The sequence below is a fragment of the Canis lupus genome, chromosome 3 (genome assembly GCF_003254725.2).
Source record: "Canis lupus dingo isolate Sandy chromosome 3, ASM325472v2, whole genome shotgun sequence".
NCBI lineage: Eukaryota > Metazoa > Chordata > Mammalia > Carnivora > Canidae > Canis > Canis lupus.
Window position 1 is genome coordinate 39245821 of NC_064245.1, and position 21272 is coordinate 39267092.

A 21272-nucleotide genomic window follows, 5' to 3' on the forward strand; every position below is an offset into this window, starting at 1 on the left:
TTGAGCTGAAGGCAAATGCTCAACCACTGAGCCACCCAGGCGTCCCTAGAGGTTTTAACCAGGGATTTTACAGCCAAATCCTTGATTTAATCCTCAGTCTCAGGCCATTTCTTACATTGATAATGTTTTTCTGGCCAGAGAGTCTGTCCTGGGTTTTCTATATTTCTTCTTTATCCTACCTAAAAACAAAATAGTTCCTTGTTTAGTTAATTTCCCTCTTTCTATATTTTATCAGTGTGGCTAAGAGAGGCCAATTGTACTTTCAATATTTTGCCTGGAAATCTCCTTGTCCTGATCAGCAAATTCAGAGCCATTGATTGGAGGCCTAGGAGGTGAGAAAGAGTGATGAAGCCGAACAGTTCTGGAACTAAGGCAATATATATCAACCAGACAGCTGATACTCTCATTTCCTCAAATCAGTGAGTTCATTAGCTGCATCTTCTAGCTTCCATGATTCCACGGGTGATATCATGGACAAAAATTCTACCACTCTGTAGCATAGCTTACTTTTTGTTTTTGAGCCTCCAATGGCAATTTTCTCACTATTATTTCCAAGATGACCTAACTGTTTCCTCACTGAACTTTCTCTTGCTACCCAGTATCAAAACCAATGAGATGTGTTTTAGGTTTTTGTTATAGCAGCAACCCACTTCCAGATACAAATTCTGTTTCAGGTATCTGTTATGATTGCTGTGTAATGAACCAGCCTGGCATTTAGTAGCTTAAATTGGTGTCCATTTCTCTTGATCACAATTCCTTGGGTCAGGAATTTGGGCCAGGGTTGGTGTGAACAACTCATCTCAACTTCTGTGGGTTCAGCTGGGGCAGATAAGTTTGACAACTCCATGTTGTTTGCCAGTTGGTGCTGGCTGTCAGTGGGCACCTTGGTTCTCCTCTGTCCAGCCTCATTATCTGGGCCTACCTCTTTCCAGGTAGGCCCAGATGATGGACCTCCAACAGGATAGCCTGGATTTGACTACATAAGAGTTGGCTTCCAAAAGGGCAGAGACAGAAACTGCGAGACCTCATAAGACCAAGAAATCACAGTGTCATCTGCACTGCATTCTATTGGTCAGGGAAAGTCACAGGATGCGTCCAGGTTCAAAGTAAGAGGAAAGAGACTTTATCCTTTTGTTGGCAAAGCTGCATTGCAGAAGGGCATATGGGATGGAATGGATTGGTGTGACCATCTTTGAAAACAACCTACCTCACAGAAGGAAACCAAACGATCATGAATCCAAATACTCTCTGAGGCCGCTGTATTTCATAATCCATCAATAAACCTGATGTTCAAGGTACCCTCAACAACCTGGCTCATTAAGTCAAGTAAGGCCAGAAGGGAGTTAAGGCATTAAGTAGCCGACACAGACTACTTTTACAATATTCCTATATGTACTTGTTTTAAAGTTTTAAGAGACCAACCTGTTCTCTTGTTGAATGGCTTTAAATTCGAGGGAAGCTGAAGCTACCTTTCTGGACTCACCCCGTCATCAGATATCTGCTCCCTGGAGTCACTTATAGGAAACCTACCCACTTTCAAGTAGATGGCCATATGCATATTGAGATACTTTAAGATTTTAGAGTTAGACATTTTAAGATAGTTTTCTTGCCTCAACATCTACCAACTTCTTTACTTGCCTTTCTCAAATTGTGGTTTCCAGAAACATGTGTTTATGTGTATCACATATACCTCCCAGAATGAATTTTGCCCAGTGTGATGTGTTTAAGCAGAGCATGTAGGAGATTACAGAAAGTTTTAAAATATCTGACGATGCCAGTAAATTAACTGTTTACTGAAAGTGCACTTTGCCTGTGCACTTTGATCTAAGGGAAACCCAGTGCTTGAAATCTGTCTTGTCACAATTTTTTCATAATTTATTTGCTGTTTACCAAAATAATTATCTAAACGTGGCATTGCTGGTATTCAGACGGTGCAAGTGGCTGAGCAGTGATACACAGATTCTAAGAAAAGCTGAAGGTGGGACGCCTCAGTGGCTTAATGGCTGAGCATCTGCCTTTGGCTCCTGTGGTCCTGGGATTGAGTCCCACATTGGGCTCCCTGCATGAAGCCTGCTTCTCCCTCTGCCCACCTCTCTGCCTCTCTCTCTGTGTCTCTAATGAATAAATAAATACAATCTTAAAAAAAAAAAAAAAGGAAAAGCTGAAGGCAAAGTTTGCTGTTATAACTGATGAAAAACCTGTCCAGATACAACAAAGTTGGTCCAATGCCTTGTGTCCCAAAGTGAAAAATAGAGAGCAAGCATGTATGACTGGCTGAACAATCACTTCTCTCTGTGGATGATGTTTATGTAAGAAGGTGCCTCAGACCCAAAATGAGGATGAAGCTTTCACTAGTCAAGGCAGGTGGCTATAAAAAGATAAGAATAATGAAAAGCTACAACCAAGTAAAATGGGAACTTAATCATAGCCTTGTCGACCCACAACAAGGGGTCATGTCTGATGTGCCTTAGGCATGTCTTATCTTACTAAGACGACAACCCCAAATTTTCCTGACAACAGTTTTTTTGTGTGCCTATATATATATATATATATATTTTTTTTTTTGCTTCTGAGAACCAGCCCCCTAATAAAATCAGAAAGCTTTCAAATGTGTGGGTATGTCATTTTTATAAATAGAAATATATTTGGGGATATATGAGAGGAGCAAAGTATCTCACCACACAGTAAAGGGTTTTAAAAATATTCATTGTTGTATAATGTTTTTTAAAGCATTAAAGTAAGTGGGACAGTTGCTTTGAATTTATGAAAACTAACATATATAATTAATGACCTTCCCCTTCTATTTGTATTGTACTTGGTTAGGTTTGTTCAGACTTAATAAAAGGCTATATATAGGAAAAAACAATGTGTATAAATAATAATAAAGATATAAAGGAGACTAATAGAGAAGCAAAAATAGTTCTGTACATATAATTAGTTTGAAGACAGTGCCAGATATTTCTCTACATCTACCTACCTTTCATAATTAATGCATAAGTGATGTGAGAAGATCTTTAAATTGGATAAACCAAACGTGTCCTGGTCAAGCACAAAAAAAGTGAGAAAATGTAATTTTCCTAAGTATATAAGAGAGGATATAGAAGATTGTCAGAATTACAGAAGTCTTTTAGAAAACTGAACTGGAAAAACAGTTGTGATGGTTGTATGACAATGTGAATGTACTAAAAGCCTCTGAATTGTTTAAAATAGTTAAAATGTTAAGTTTTGTTTTATGTATTTTACCATAATTTTTAAATGCCCCTTCAAAATAAAACCCATAATACATCTAAATATGCCGAAAAATCTATTGGGTAGGATGCTAAAATCTAGCAGATTTTAGACAGAAAGGAAAAAGGATAATCTCAAACTGAATTCGCTTGGATTGCCCATCCTTTCCTTTGTTGACAACCTGCAAAATGTTTGCTGACTTCTGGGCAAGTGTGAGTTTAGTTGGCCCAAGCAACAAAGAGGTGATGTGCACTTGAGCCCAAACAGACTTGTTCTCAGGATATCTTTGGAAATTTAATTGGTCTGAGTTCACTGTTGAACCAGTTGCAGACAGGAGCAGGCAAGTTCAAGAGCTACTGATGCTCAGAGTGTCCAGAGAATCAGTTGATTGTAAACGGGACTGGTACAAGTGTCCCTTTATGTGAGTCCCTGCTGGTTACACAGAAGCACAATCCCCCATTCATTTGTTCCTTTGGATGTTTGTGGTCTTGGGGCCTTTTGGATTTTTGTTGCTGCGGATGACAGAAAATATGAGTGGGAGAGTCTAATAGTGAGATTTTCTTTAGATGAGGAAAAAGTTCGAGTTAAAAATAAAATAACAACAGCAGCAAATGGGAAAGGTAGACAACACCAGGCAGTGTACAGCCTGAGCAAAGAATTCCAGCTTTTATGTGAAAATATAGGCTGACCCAGCACAACTCCAGGCCTAGTGACAGACTATATTAGACTATCATGGACTGTAATAGGAATAATTAAGATCACCTGATATTCTGGCTTTCTCATAATTACCAGACAGCTCAGTTGATGTGGTTGGAACCCAGACTGGGGAGGAACATGACAGTTCTTTGGTAGAGAAGTTTCTACATTCACCACAATGGGAAGTGCAAGTCAGAAAGGTTTATGTCACTGGGGGTTGGGGTGCAAATCAGTTGTGCCACTAGGGGTGAAAGTTTAATTATGAGAAGCTGTCACAAGATTATCCAGGGTATTCTCTAAAGTACTGTGTCTCAAACTTTAATGTACATATGGATTAAGTGAGGATCCTGTCAAAATATAGGTTTTGATTCCAAAGATTGTACATTCCAGCAAGCTTCCAGGTGATGCTCATGCTGTTGGTTTGAGGATCACACTTCATGTAGAAAGACTCTAAAAACCATAGGGGCAACTAGGGGGAAGACTAGTTGGATCTAGTCTTCCAGTTGGATCATGATTCCTGTTGGATCTAGTATTTCTACTAATTGAAAGTTTAAGAATCTAACTTTTGATCTAAAGAATTGATTACAAACATGAAATTCCAACTTTAACAAAGTGCTCTGAAATCATTCATTTATACTTCTTAGGCTAGAGCTACTAGATCTCAGTTGAAAGAAGTATGACTTCCAACAGGGCATTCAGAAACATTTAGAGGGTGTTGTTGGTTGCCATGATAATGTAGAAACGCTACTGTTATTTGGTGCCTGGAGGCCCAGGACTCTCATTGTCTGATAACGTATGGGAGGATTCTGAACATAAAGCCATTCCATCCAAAATGCCAAGAAAACCCCCGTTAAGATATCTGACCAACACTAGTGGAAACAAATGCTGCACCCATACCTGGAACCTCAGCCAATTAGTTCTTTGAACATATTTTAAGATGTATAGCTTGGAACAGTACACCCTACTCATGGGCTTTAGCTCATCTTTTTAGAATTTTGGCTACCTTTGGAATTTTCCAGTGGGAATAAAGGCCTTTCTGTCTAGTGTTTCACATGCAATACCATAGCTTGATAAAGTCATGGCCATTCTCACAGCAGAGAATGAGCTCAACATGAAAGACTTCAGAGAGTCCTGCAGAGTCTGGATTCATCAACATTCTGCATGAAAAATCAGAAAAGGGAACTTCCAGGGTCCCACTTGAGGTAATGACCCTCTGCTGCTGATGGTGCTTACCTTCCTCCAAATGTGGGGCCATGACCAGTGTGCCTAATTCCAAACACAAATGCCACCAAGGCTACCAGGTCTATCAAATTCCCTCCCAATTCTTCCACCAGAGGTAGAGTCCCACAGTTCTAGATTTGTTGGCCATAGAAAGCTTTCCTAAGGTCAAGCAGATTCTGACCTCTGATCCCAACAGATACTACTGAACATTACCATGAGTGTATTAGAAGTTCTTGTGGTAACTTAGTTATGGCAAAAAAAAAAAAAAAAAAAAGATATGAGAAATAAAATAGGGAAACAAAGAAGTGACCTTGGGCAATGTTCAAGAAAGTTGACTTTTTTTTTTTTTTTAATTTATTTATGATAGTCACACAGAGAGAGAGAGGCAGAGACACAGGCAGAGGGAGAAGCAGGCTCCATGCACCGGGAGCCCGACGTGGGATTCGATCCCGGGTCTCCAGGATCGCGCCCTGGGCCAAAGGCAGGCGCCAAACCGCTGCGCCACCCAGGGATCCCCGAAAGTTGACTTTTTAAAAGAAGGAAAGCCTAAATCAATTTAGCATGGTATAAAAGGGGCCTTCTCAACTGTTATTTCAGAGACTAATTTTAAAAAGAATGAAAAATAGATATTACGATAAGCATATTTAATACAACATAAGGAAAAATTGTATAGCTTTTTGAGCTTCCATATTAAGTTCAAGAGATAGGGGACTTCTATTTTTTTTTTAAAGACTTTATTTATTCGTGAGAGACACAGATTGAAAGAGAGGCAGGGACACAGGCAGAGGGAGAAGCAGGCTCCATGCAGGGAGCCTGATGCGGGACTTGATCCCGGGACTCTGGGATTACACCCTGGGCTGAAGGCAGGCCCTAAACCAGCTGAGCCACCCAGGGATCCTCAAAGTTGGGTGACTTCTGAAAGGATTTGGCAGCGTCAGTCCGATTCTGTCAGGAAGAGCTTTCTTCACCCTGGCTTGATCTTGGGTATTGCTAGATAGATGGGAAATGTGTCTGGCACCACAGCAGAGCAGTTTCTGTGCCCAGATTCCAAGTCTCCCCTGACCAAGCTGCAACCACTTGAAGGAGATACTCTGTCACTGATCACTACATTCCAAAAACTCTAATATGGATAAATATTGATCTGATAAAAAAATTAGTTACCTAAGTAAAATAATGTGCACATAAACCCATAATCATCTGTATACATGAAAATGTTCACTCTTTCAAGTGTCATTAAACAACAACTACAATTCTTATGAGGTGCCTGGATGGCTCAGTTGGTTAAGTGTCCAACTCTTGATCAAGTTTAAGTCTTGATCTCAGGGTTGTGGGTTCAAGCCCCGGACTGGGTTCCACCCTGGATGCAGAGCCTACTTTTTAAAAATTCCCCCCCCCAAAAAAAATAAATAAATAAAAAAATAAAAATAAATAAAAAATAAAAAATAAAAATTCCCTAACACAGGCTCCTTGGAATGCTGGAAAGCTGACTGATTTTCAGGGCCCTGGACCCTGGCCCTGGATGAGAACTGACTGCACTGATACCAATTTAGTTTCAAGAACTAGGAGCTCTTCATGTTGGTGAATGTTCTCTTAAAATAGTTGGTGGAAGTTCTTCTGAAATGGTGCCATAAACCCCACTGCACAAGACTTAATGAGAATCTGGCAGATCTTCATTTGCAGGAAAAGCTTTCTCCAGCAGCTATGAGCCCTGGAAGGAACTTTGGGGCAGGAGAGAGCCATGCAGAGAAGGCTGTGTCTGCTTTGCTCTGCTTCGAATTCACTTCTGTTAAGTTCTGTACGTGGGCTGCAGCAGGTGTGTGTGTGTGTGTGTGTGTGTGTGTGTGTGTGTGTGTGAGTGTGCGAGAGAGAGAGAGAGAGAGAGAGAGAGAGAGAGAGTGTACACACATGCACACACACATCTGTGCTCTTCCTGTCAATCTGTAAGCTACCTGCAATGATACAGGCCACAGTTTGGATGTGCAGAGAGCATGTCATTTCTTATTTTGTTTACATAGTTTTTTGCCTTCTTTAAATGCTTCCTATTTCTAACAGGGAAACAAAGCAAACAAACCAACAGAAGCCTATCAAGTTTAAACCTTGGATGCACACAATACTTTTAACTGCCCTATGGGTACTGCTCAGCCTCCCAGTTTCCTTCTGACCAGGTATTCCCGTCCACTACAGTCTTCCTCTAGATCCTGGTGATACCTTTGGCTGCCTGGTTGCTGGGCTTCCCTACTGGCTTCTGAGCTGAGACCTGGGGCTGGTAGGTTTGTGGGGGGACCAGCAAGCTCAGGAGGCTTTCCAATGGGGTATGGCCCCGGAGGTTCTGCTTCTCCTCCATCTCACTGAGGCCTCTCTAGAAGCCCATAGTGATCTCCATTCCACCCCTTTGGGCCCTTTGCAGCCTAGCCTCAAACTACCACCATTGACTCAGGGCCAGCCCAGTGGATCTCAGTTCAGGGCCAAGCTGGGATTGGAAAACTCTCTGCCTGACCACTCTGCTCAGGGCTCTTAAGCAGGCTGGGGCACCTCATGTTGGTTCAAGGGACCCCACTCAGCTGCTCCTTGCAGAGCCCCTGAATTCTGCATCATGCTGGAACTTCATGCTGGAACTTCATGAAGCATGCTTAGCACCTACATTGGATTGAACCCTTTGCCAGAACTTTCTTACTTTCTTTTACTACCATCCTTCAGAGGGAAGGTGGTAGGCTTTCTTTTACATCTCTCCAAGAGCTTTTTTTCTGCCAGACTAAACAAAGCTCCAAGGCCCAGCAGTGACACATGGTGGGACTCTCTCTTCACTTTAGGAGATGGTATAAGCTACAAGTCAGGTATAGGCAATTTGAATGTCAGGCAAAAAAAAAAAAAAAAAAAAAAATCCACAAAACCTGAATTTCAATCCTAGTATCTTGCTTAAGAGGGCATATACCAGGCAATGAGACTTTTGGTTCTCCTTCAAAATGTGAAGGTTCAAATGGAATATGGCTTAAGGATAAAATGCATTGGTTTTATATTTGTAGAATACTGTGTTTCATTATAATTGTTTTATAGGGTCTTAGAGGAGAAAACAAGACCAAGCAACAAAGAAATATATAATTCAGTAGCTATAATGGACAAAGAGAACAATTTACTTAAGAATAGGCTTTCCAGGGCAGCCAGGGTGGCTCAGAGGATTAGCACCGCCTTCAGTCTGGGGCCTGATCCTGGGACCCCAGGATCAAGTCCCACATTGGGCTCCCTGCATGGAGCCTGCTTCTCCCTCTGCCTGTGTCTCTGCCTCTCTCTCTCTCTGTGTGTGTGTGTGTTTCTCATGAATAAATGGATAAAATCTTTAAAAAAAAAAAAAAAAGAATAGGCTTTCCATCACAAATTAGGTAGTCACCATATTTTGCATATTATCTATATGTTTGACTACACCTGCACAATTAGAATGTTGGTTGCCACTTGTACATGCATTTGAATTTGCCAGTAATTCTCCTGTCCTCTTTTCAATCTCCCACTACTAATTTATGTTGACCCTCAAAAAAGAAAATGAGGACTCGAATGTCAGAGCATGTGACTTGCATTCTAGGACATATTGTAACTTCCAGAGCACTGACTCAGCAATCTAATGGTTTAGGCTTCATACTCCTGACAGCTGTTTATTTCTTTCAATGTAATTTCAGAGAAAAACATCCAGAAGGGATTTGCTGCCCTAGATCTATCAGAAAACATATTTAAGATATTCTGTAGTTTTATAATACAAAAATTGAACACTAAATAATCACTTCATAAAAGGGTTATAATTTCAGTAGCAATTTATCTGAAATCAGGCAGAAAGGTGTTTAAAGCATGTACCTTGATACTTTGCAGAGATTTAATAAGATAGTACATGGGAACAGTAGAAGCTAAGAAATATTTCAATATTATTTTAAGACAAGCAGGGAATGATAGAATCTGAAAGAAACTTCAAGATTATCTGATTCAGATCTCCACTTTTTGCACCTAGAAAAGTTTACTTATTGACTTCTAGTTGAATGAATAGGGCTGCTCAAAGGTCAGAAAGTCTTGGGATCACAGTCAGTGGCTACAAAAGGAAACTATCTATATATATATGTGTGTGTATGTATATGTGTATATAAAATGGAATATTATGCAACCATAAAAAAGAATGAAAGTTTGCCATTTGCAACAACATGGATGGATTTTTTTTTCCAGTTCACCTCTTTTAATCAGCCAGGCAGCTTGCTAGCAACAAGGGTTAGTTTCTGTTGAGGAAGGTCCTGTGCAGTGAATGTAGTCACCAGTGACCTCTGTCTTATTCTCAGTTGCAGTAGAAAGTTGCTTATTCATTCTTACTTTAGCCATGTTGCAATTTCCAGAATCAAAATAGTTTTTCCCATTCTACGAATGTCTCCTTAAGAAATCTGAACCTCCAGGCTTTTGTCCCAAATGAGGGTTTTGCTTTTGATTTTGCTCTTTAGCTTTCTCTGGACCAGTCACTTTATCTTCTATTTCCTTCTGCTCCTCTACAGAGACTGCCTCAGGGACTTCTGTGGACTTACTTCTCCCTCTTACTCCACTTCTCTGGCTCTGCCAACATGGATAGATCTTGAAGGCTTTATGCTAAATAGATTAGGCAAATAAAGATGAATATTGTATGATGTCACTTGTATTTGGAATCTAAAATAAAGCAAATCGAAAACAAAAACGTAAAAGCAAACTACTAGATGCACAGAACAGATTGGAGGTTAACAGAATTGGATGGTGTGGGTTGAGTGAAAGGGATGAAGGTGGTCAAAAGGTGCAAACTTCCTCTCATAACATAAGGAATGGGGGTGTGATGTACAGCATGGTGACTACAGTTAATAACACCGTAGTGCATATTTGAAACTTGCTGATAGAGTGAATCTTAAAAGTCCTCATCATGAAAAAATGAGTTATTTGTAACTCTGTGTGGTAATGGATGTTAACTAGACATATTGTGGTGATCATTTTGCAGTATGTGCAAATACTTGAATTATTACATTACACCTGAAATGAATATAATGTTATATGTCAATTATATCTCAATTAAAATAAATCCTAGTTCTTAATTACTAGTATATAGGAAAGGAACTGACCCAAAAGTCATGTATTAAGCTTATGCCCTGTAAGCTTCCTACAATCACCAGTTTGTTCTAGGGGTTTGTTTTGTTGTTGTTAATTAATTGAGACTTTTTCTACATAAATAATCATGCCATCTGTAAACAAAGGACAATTTTATTTCTTCCTTTCCAACCTGTATACTTTCTATTTTTCTTTTTCATCTTATTACATTAGCAAGGGCTTCCAATATGATGCTGAATAGGACTGAAAAGAGGGGACATGGGGACATTTATGTTTTTTTTTTCCTATCTTAGTGGAAAAGCATCTAGTTTCTCACCATTGAGTATTGTGTAGAATTTTTGTAGACATTCTTTATCAGTTTGATGAAGTTCCCTTTATTCCTAGTTTGCTGAGAATTGTTATCTTGAATGGATATTGGGTTTTGTCAGATGCTTTTCTGCATCTGCTGATATGATCATGTTGTTTTCTTCTTTAGCCTGTTGATGTGATAGATTACATGAACTGATTTTCAAATACTGAACCAGTATTGCATTCTTGAATAGATCCCAGTTGGTCATTGTGTATAATTCTTTCTATACATTGTTGAATTTGACTCACTCATATTTTTTAGTATTTTTGCATGTATGTTCATGAGGGATGTTGATCTATAACTTTAAATCCTTATAATGTCTTTGTCTAGTTTGGATTTGTGTTATGCTGGCTTCCTAGAATGCATTAGGAAGTGTTCTCTTTGTTTTGATCTTCTGAAATACACTGTAGAGAATTGATATCACTCTTACTTAAATGGTTAATTGGCTTCACCCATGAAACCATCTGAATTGGATGCTTCCTGTTTTGAAGGTTATTAATTATGAATTCAATTTCTCTAATAGATGTAGATCTTTTCAGATATCTGTTTCTCATTGTATGAGTTTTGGTAGATTGTGTCCTTTTTTTTTTTTTTGTGTGTCTTTCAAGGAGTTGGTCCATTTCATTTAAGTTGTCAAACATGTGAGCATAAAGTTGTTCATGATATTCTTCTTATTCAAGTAAATTAAAGTACAATGCTAAATTAGTTTCAGGTGTACAATATAATGATTCAACAATTCTTTTTTTTTAATTTTTATTTTTTTATGATAGTCACACACAGATAGAGAGAGAGAGGCAGAGACACAGGCAGAGGGAGAAGCAGGCTCCATGCACCGGGAGCCCGACGTGGGATTCGATCCCGCGTCTCCGGGATCGCGCCCTGGGCCAAAGGCAGGCGCCAGACCGCTGAGCCACCCAGGGATCCCTGATTCAACAATTCTATGCATGTTCATGAAGATAGGTGTACTCTTAATCCCTTTATCCATTTCACATCCCTCTACTCACCTCCCTTTTGGCAACCACCAGTTTGTTCTCTATATTGAAGAGCCTATATTTTTTTTGTCTTTTTTTGTCCAATAAATGGATAAAGAAGATGTGTGTATATATCCATTCATTTATCAATGGGCACTTGGGTTACTTCCATATTTTGGCTATTGTAAAACATAGGGGTGCATGTATCTTTTTGAATTAGTCTTTTCATTTTCTTTGGGTAAATACCCAATAGTGGAATTACTGGATCATATGGTAATTCTATTTAAAATTTTTAAGGACCCTCCACACTGTTTTCCACAGCGGCTGCACCAATTTACATTCCCATCAATAGTACATGAGGGTTCCTTTTCTTCACATCACCACCTAATACCTGTTATTTCCTGTCTTTTTGATCCTGGCCATTTTAACAGGTGTAAGGTGATATTTCATTGTAGTTTTGATTTGTATTTTCCTGATAATAGTGATATTCAGTGTTTTTTCATGTATCTATTGGGTATCTGTATGTCTCCTTTGGCCAAATGTCCATTCAGATCCTTTGCCCAGTTTGGTTGCATCATTTGTTTTTTTTAGTGTTATGTAAGGTGCACAGGTTCTTCATATATTTTGGATATTAACCCCTTATCAGATATGCCATTTGCAAATATCAGCCAGGTTGCCTTTCCTTCTTATCTACTTTAAAGTGTATGGTTCAGCAGTATTAAGTATATTCAACTGTGGTGAAACAGTTGAAATTCAGAAATTTTCATTTTGCCAATCTGAATCCTTTGATGCACAAAGTTTGAAGTTTGATGTGGTCCCATTTGTCTATTTCTGTTTTGGCTGTCTGTGCTTTTGTTGCTGTATCCAAGAAATCACCCAAACCCCAGTGTCATGAAGTTTTCCCTATGTTTTCTTCTAGATATACTATAGTTTTATGTCTTACATTTAGGTCTTTAACAGATTTTGAGTTAACTTTTGTATATGGTGTAATTATGATTTATAATAAATTTATAATTGGTTTTCATCCCCTTTCCAGATAGCAAGCTACTAATATCCTTGGAATTTCCTAAGTGGTAAGAGTGATAAAGGTGAAAGATGCACTTTTTGTTTTTTATAAAAAGCCCTTTCAACCACACCTAAGCTTCTGTTAATGACATGGCTTTTGGAAAGCCTCTAAGGATGGGAAGAATAATGATTGCCAGGGGAACCAAACATATGATCAGAGGTTTAGAACTGCCAGCCCTGTCTCTTGACCTCTGAGGAAGAGAAAGAGGCTAGAGATTGACTTAATCAGCAATTGTCCAATGATTTAATCAATCATACCTATGTAATAAAGCCTCCATAAAAATTCTAATGAAGGGGTTTGGAGAGCTTCCATATTGGGGAGCACACAGAGGTACTAGAAGTGTAGTGTGCCTAGAGAGGGTATGGAAGCTCCACAACCCTTCCCACATACTAGTCCTGTGCATCTATTTTAACTGGCTGTTTCTGAGTTGTATCCCTTATAATAAACAGGTAAATGTAAGCAAATATTTCCTTGAGTTCTATGAGATACTCTAGTCAATTATTGAACCTGAGAAGGGGATTGTGGGAAACTCCAATTTACAGCCAGTTAGTCAAAAGCACAGGTGACACCTTGAGGTTGTGATTAGTGTATGTGTTGTGAGACTGAGCCCTTAACTTGTGGGATCTGTGCCAAATACAGGCAGTTAGGGTCAGAACTGAATTAAGTTGCAGGACACCAATCAATTAGCATCTACTGAGAACTAGAGAATTGGCTGGTGTGGAAAAACCAATACATTGGGTGGCTGGCCAGAAGTGTTGAGGGTGAGAGTAGTTGAAAAGAAAAAACAAAATTTGTTCGTTTTAATGGATGTTTTCATGGTGTAAAATAAGGGCTCATTATTTTGCATATGGATATCCAGGTTGCCAGCACCATTTGTTGAAGAGATTATCCTTTCCCCATGAAGTGGTCTTGGCACTCTTATTGAAAATCTTGAACATATACATAAAGGTATATTTCTGAGATTTCTATTCTATTTTAGTGGTCTATTTGTCTTTAGGCCAATATCACACTGTTTTGGTTACTATACTTTCCTTTGTACTACATTTGGAAATCAGGAAGCGAGAATCCTCCAACTTCGTTCTTCTATTTTCAAAATTGTTTTGGCTCTTCAGGGTCCCTTGAGATTCCATATGAATTTAAAATAACATTTTCTATTTCTGAAAAACAAAATGCCAAAGGGATTTTGATAAGGGCTGCATTGAATCTGTAGATCATTTTGGATAGTAGGGACATCTTAACAATATTAAGTCCTCTAACCCATGAACATAGGATGACTTTCTGTTTATGTCTGTTTCATTTTGTGTCTTCTTTAACTTTTTCAGCACTGATTTATAATCTTCAGTGTATAAGTCTTTTGCCTCAGGTTTATTCCTAAATATTTTATTCTTTTCAATGCTGTTGTAATAAAATTGTTGAATCCATTTATTAGTTCCAACAGGTTTATTTTTTTTTGTTTTTTGGCGGAGTCTAGGGTTTTCTACATATAATCATCTCATCTCTAAACATAGATAATTTTCTTCTCTTCCCATTTGAATGCCTTTGATTTTTCCTCTTGCCTCATTGCTCTAGTCAGGATTTTCAATACTGTGTTCAATAGATGTGACAAGAGTAGAGATCTTTGCTTTTCATAGATGAAGAGCTTTCCATCTTTCACCATTGATTATGAGGTTAGCTATAGTATTTCATAAATGGCCTTTATTATATTGAGGAAGTTTCTAATCTTCATTTATTGAGTATTTTTTATCACGAAAGGGTGTTGAATTGTGTCAAATGCTTTTTCTGTATCAATTGAAATGATCACGGGCTTTCTGTCTTTCTTTCTGTTAATGAGTATTACATTGATTTTCATACATTGAACCATCCTTGCATTTCAGGAATAAACCCATTTGGTTATTGTGTATAATCCTCTTAATATGCTGGTGAATTTGGTTTGCTAGTATTTTTAATGAATATTTTTGGGTCAATATTCACCAGGGATATTGCTTTGTAGCTTTCTTGTAGAGCCTTTATCTGCCTTTGGTGTAGGGCAATGCAAGCCTCATAGAATGAGTTACAAAGTGTTCTCTCCTTTTCAATTTCTTGGAAGAGTTTCAGGAGGATTGGCATTAATTCTTTCTTAACTGTTTGGTAGAATTCTTCAGTGAACTTATCTGGTTAAGGGCTTTTTTTGTTGTGCAGATTTTGGTTACTGACCTAACTCCTAAACAGAAACTATTCAAATTTCCTATTTCTTCATGATTCATTATTTCTGTGAACTATGTGATTTTAGGAATTATCCAATAGTTGAATTTTTCATAGTATTCTTTTATAATCCTTTGACTTTCTGTGACATCAGGTTTCATGTCTCTTCTTTCATTTCTGATTTGAAGTTTTTCTTCTTAGTTAATCTAGTGAGGATTTATCACTTTTGTTGATTAAAAAACCACTCTTAGTTTCATTGATGTTTTTGCTATTGTTTTTCTGTTCTCTATTTTGTTTTATCTCTGCTCTGATCTTTTCTACTGCTACCGTTGGGCTTAATTTGTCCTTTTTATAGTTATTTTGGGTTATTTATCTGAGGTCTTTCTTCTTTTTTATTTTTATTTTATTTTTTTATTTTTGAGAGAGAGAGAGTGAGCATGTGCAAATTGGAGGTGGCAGAGAGAGAGGGAGAGGATCTTAAACAGGCTCCACATGCAGTGGGGAGCCTAGCAGGGCTCAATCTCATGACCCTGAGATCATGACCAGAGCCAAAAGTAAGAGTTAGATGCTTAACCAAACTGAGATACCCAGGTACCCTGCTTCTTCTTTTTTAATATAGACATTTTTAGCTACCCACTTCCCTCTTTGTATTGCTTTTGCTACATCTCTTAAGTTTTAGTATTTGTATTTTCATTTCTATTTTGTCTCAAGATATTTTCTAATTTCTCTTGCAACTTTTTCTTTAACCCATTAGTTGTTTAAGAGTGTACTGTTTAATTTCCACATATTTGTGGATTTTCCAGTTTCCCCTATGCCATTGGCTTCCAGTTTCATTCCATTATGACTGGAAAAGATACTTGGTATGATTTCAGTCTTCTTGAATTTGTTAGGACTTGTTTTGAGGCCCAACCTCATATTAGTATACCCAGCCCTGCTCTCTTTTAGTTATCACATTTCACATATTTTGATGCTTTCTTTTTGGTACATCTATATTAAGAATTGTTATGTCTTTTGGGTAACTGACCCCTTTATAATTTTGATACTTTTTACCCCTGAAAAATTTCCTTGCTGTCTAGTCTGCTTTGTGCAAAACTAATGTGGCTACTTATACTTTCTTAGTGTTAGCATGGTATGGTTTTCTCCATTCTTTTACTTACATATTTTATTATTATGGCAAAATATGCATAATATAAAATTTACAATTTTAACCATTTTAAATATACAATTCAGTGGCAGTACATACATTCACAATGTGCAACCATTACCACTGTTTCCAGAAATATTCCATTACAGAAGCATTGATCACAGAAGCTCTGTACCCATCAAACAATAACTTCTCATTATTCTTTCCCATCAACCCCTAATAATTGTTACTATACTTTCTGTCTTTGTGAATTTGCCTATTTGGGGTATCTCAATGTTATGGATTCAATTTTTTAAGATTTTATTTATTTATTCATGAGAGAAATAGAGAGAGAGAGAGAGAGAGGCTGAGACACAGGCAGAGGTAGAATCAGGCTCAAAGAGCCCGATGTGGGACTAGATCCCAGGACCCCAGGATCATGCCCTGAGCCAAAGGCAGATGCTCAACCACTGAGCCACGCATCTGCCCCATGGATTCAGTTTGTATGTTCCTTCAAAATTTCTATCTCAAATTTTACCTCCCAGTGTGATGTATTGGAAGGTGGCGATTTGGAGACATAATTAGGATTAGATGCAGTCATATAGGTGAAGCCCACATGAATGAGATTAGTGCCCTTATAAGAGTCATGAGAGAGCTTGCTTACCCTTCTCTGCTCTCTACCACATGAAGATACAATGAGAAGTCAGAAGTCTATAAGCTGGAAGATGGCTCTCACCAGCAACCAATCATGCTGGCACCCTGACCTCAGACTTTCCAGTCTCCAAAACTGAAAAATATATTTCTGTTGTTTATAAGCCACCTAGTTTATGGTATTTTGTTATAGCAGCCAAACCTAACTAAGACACTTATATAAGTGAAATCATACAATATTTGTCCCCTTCTGTCTAACTTACTTCACTTAGGAAATTTTGCGTGTTGTGCCGTGTTTCAGAATTTCATTCCTTTTTAAGGCTGAATAATATTCCATTGTATGTGTTTATTTTAAAAATCCATTTATCTGTTGATAGACATTTAGGTTGTTTCTACCTTTTGGCTACTGAGAATAATGCTATGAATATTGGTATACAAATATCTGTTTGAGTCCCTGCTTTCAATTCTTCTAGGTATATATCTATAAATGGAATTGCGGAATCAAATGGTAATTATATACTTAGTTTTTTGAGGAACACCATACTGTTTTTCATAGTGGCAGCATCATTGAACATTTCTACCAACAATGCACAAGAGTTCTAATTTCTCCACACCTCCTCCTGAGTTTTGTTTTCTTTTGTTTTATAATAGCCATTCTATTGGGTATTAAATGGTATCTTATTGTGGGTTTTTTTTTTTCTTATTGTGGTTTTGATTTACATTCCTTCAGTGACTAGTGATTTGAGCATCTTTTCCATGGTAATTGACCATTTGTATATCTTTCTTGGAGAGAAGTCTATTTAAATTCTTTGCCCACTTTTATTTTTTATTTTTTCCATCTCTTGTTTCTTTTTTAAAAAATTTATTTAAATTAAATTTGCCAGCATATAAGATAACACCCAGTGCTCATCCCATCAGGTGCCCTCCTTACTGCCTGTCACCCAATTACCCCATCCTCCCACCCACCTCCCTTTCTGCAACCATTTGTTTCCCAGAGTTAGGAATCTCTCATGGTTTGTCTCCCTCTCTAATTTTTTTTTAAAGATTTTATCTATTTATTTATGAGAGGCACAGAGAAAGAGAGAGAGGCAGAGATGGGGGAGAGGGAGAAGCAGGCTCCCAATGTGGGGCTTGATCCTGGACCGTGGGATCATGCCCTGAGCTGAAGGCAGACACTTAAACGCTGAGCCACCCAGGCACCTCCCTCTCTAATTTTTCCCACTCAGTTCCCCTCCTTTCCCTTATAATCCCTTTCACTATTATATTCCTCAATGAGTGAAACCATATGATGATTGTCCTTCTCTGATTGACTTATTTCACTCCACATCACTTACCATCAGGAAAATACAAATCCTTTGCCCACTTTTAAATTGGATTATTTGTTGTTGAGTTTTAGGAGCTGTCCATATATTCTGGATATAATAATAAGTGATTTGCAAATATTTTCTCCCATTCTGAGTGTTGTCTTTCCAGTCTCCTGATAGCATCATTTGATGCATAAAGTCTTATATCTGATGTAGTCTAATTTATTTAATTTCTTTTGTTGCTATATCCAAGAAATCTTTGTCAAATTCAATTTCATGAAGCTTTTCTTCTATGTTTTCTTCTAAGAGTTTTACAGTTTTAGCCCTCTGATCCTTTTAAGTTGATTTTTGTGGATAGTGTAAGGTAAGGGTTCCACTTCAATGTTTTTGCATGTGGATTAACAGTTTTTCAGCACCATTTGTTGATCTATCTTTTTTATTTTAATCCATCTGTATCTTTATATTTAAAATGGTTTTCTTATAGACAATATATAGTCTAAAAAAACATATAGTCTAATAAAACAAAAGTGTTTTCTTTTATTACCTACTGTAATACTCTGTTTTTTAATTGTTATATTTAGATCATTCACATTTAAAGTAATTATTGATTAGTGTCCTCACTCTATTAAATTCTAGGGCATTGCTTGTTCCAGGATATCATAACTTTCCACATAGTTTCCTTTATTTGCAGGTATTTCTCAAAAATGGAACCACTGACATTTTTTTTTTAAAGCAGTGTTCACTCACAACTCTGAGATCAAGACCTGAGTGGAGATCAAGAATTGGACCCTTATCCAACTGAGTCACCTAGGCACCTCAACATTTTGGGAGTGATAATTCTTTGTTGGGAGCTGTCCTGTACATTTAAGAATGTATAACAGTATTCTTGTCCTCTCCCCACTAAATACACATAGCACACCCAAGTTCTGAAACCAAGGATGTCTTCACATATTGCCAAAGGTCCCTTTGTGGGGGGGTGGGTGTGAAATCACCATGGGTTTCTTTAGAGGCTGAGAATGGTAGAGGGGGGCATGTTGTCCCTTGCATAATCATGAAAAGGATTCTCTCCATCAGAGATGGAGACTACAGTTCAAATTTTGAAGCATTAGGAAAAGATTTCCCTTCCTAAGTGTGAACTCAGACTGCATTCCTCTGAAAATTAATATTCACTGTGAGTGTGTGTGTGTAATTATTTGACCCAAGAGTTAACCACTGGGCTCTTAGATGAATAAGTAAGTATAGCTTCTACTGAATCTGTAGCTAAGTCCTTGAAAGTGTCCAGAAAGTGCCTATGTCTCATCATACTTCCATGCTTCTGAAAGTCCATTTTTATTTTAATTTTTTAATTCATCAATTTTTGGAATCTGCTGTATAACACATAGTTCAAAATTTAAAAGTATAAATAAGTGTCGAGTGAAAAGTTTTTTCCCCATCCCTGTCTCTGGACACCTTTGTCCTTCCCATGAGGTAGCCATATGAACAGTTTCTTATTTATCCTTCCAAATGTATTTTATGCATACACAAATATGTATTTCTCCCTCTCTCTCTCTCTCTCTCTCTCTTTTTTATAAAAAAATAACCACATACTGGATATACTGTTCTGCATTTTCATCCAGACTCTTCTATGCATGTACAGCATACATTCACCATTCCCTCCTTCCTAATAGAGCTCTGGCTTGTGCAGTTCTTCCCAAACCTCTACCCACGGAACTCCTATGTGCCTTAAGAGAAGTGGATTCCAACCCCAGACTTGAGGTTGGTCAAGGGGTGACCCATTCTCCTTGCCCTAAATCAGTTCACAAATGGGTATAAGATCTAATTCAGGCTAGTGAACAGGCTGAGAAATTTGTTAGGCAATCCAGGAAAGATATTTTTCTTTTGAGAAAGCTGTGGAAGGGAATCTTTCTCACTTCCTCTGGACATTGCTGCATAGGGAAGTGTAGATGAGGCAGATGTTTGAGGCATGGCACTGGAGGAACTGGAGTCCCTGGATTAAGCCAATCTTTCTGATCTACTGCTGTCCATCCAGGCATAGAATGGAGAAGTGATGACACTTTTAGCAGTCTAGGGTGGGTCAAGCGGCAGTATAATTTAAAATGTGAAGCCATTTCAAATCCATGTCTGGTGTGGCTGGTGGGCTTTGGGTTTACAACAAAAAAATTCCTCTCTTGGATGTATAGTGTGTTACAGTTTAAAGAGACATTCAGGTCTCATTTGAGAGTAACCATGCAAGGCAAGGCTTATGCCCCCACTGCAAAAATGAGGAAGGAAAAACACAGTGGGGCAAAATGCTTGTCCAAGGCCACATGATTTATAAGACTCAGATCTGGAATCTGACCCAACTTTGTTTCCCTATCAGGGCTACTTTTCCTGATTTTCCTGAAAACTCCAGGATGCTGTGGCTCATGGTATCTGTTCTCACAAACACATACTATCCTCTAGAGCAGCAGGACCAGGAAGCTCTGGAAGGTGAATAAGTAGGAAGGAAGTAAAAAAAAGTCCTGATGTGATATAGCTGCGGTCACTGAAGCTGCTGCCACCAGGACAATATGACCTCTGAGCTCTGACCCTGCCCAGTTCCCTGCATCATGACACTCAAGATTTGTGTCCCAGGAGTCAATGTGCCAGCCTCCAGGCTACACTGGGGCAGGAGAGTGCCCCCCATCTGATGGAAGATTCCCATGGACATTGAGGTGTTATGCTAGAAAGACCCCAATGATAGGTGTTCCTATTGACTCTAAGGCTCCTGCCATCTCCAAAACTCTGGTGACAAGTAAAATAAGTATCCTTTAGTGACCTTCTCTTGATGACAAACTTTCTTTTTTATTCTTATAATCTTTCAATTAATCTCAAAGAATCCAATCCCAAGGGTGAGAGTACAGTGGATGATGGGTCAGAGAGCTGACCTCAATCAAAAGTGGGGAAAAAAACATGTGTGAGCAATAACGCTCCTGCTCTCAAATGTAGTCACAGAGCTTCAGCTGGGTTTATGAATGTGTCATTTGGGCACATGCTAGGCATTGCACACACCCTTTTGTTCGGGCACGAGCCCAGGTATGCCACAGTGGTGTGGCTGCATTTTGTTTTTAATCCTAGGTTTATTTTTAGATCTTAAAACACCAAACGGAATTCAGGAAGTGTGAACTTACTTGAACCAAACTGAAAAAAGGTTTTCTCAGCCTCTGCAAAATGAAGCTGCCGCATTCACAACAGTTTTAATTATAACACACTAAATAAATACAATAAGCTGCTCTTTGCTCTGAGGTTGAAGTCTCTATTCTCTATTTTTATCTCCAAGCAAATAAGATACCAGAAGGGAAAGTTACTACATTATGAGTGGATGATTGAACCTAAGCATCAACAAATTCTTTGATATTATTTTGTACTGTCT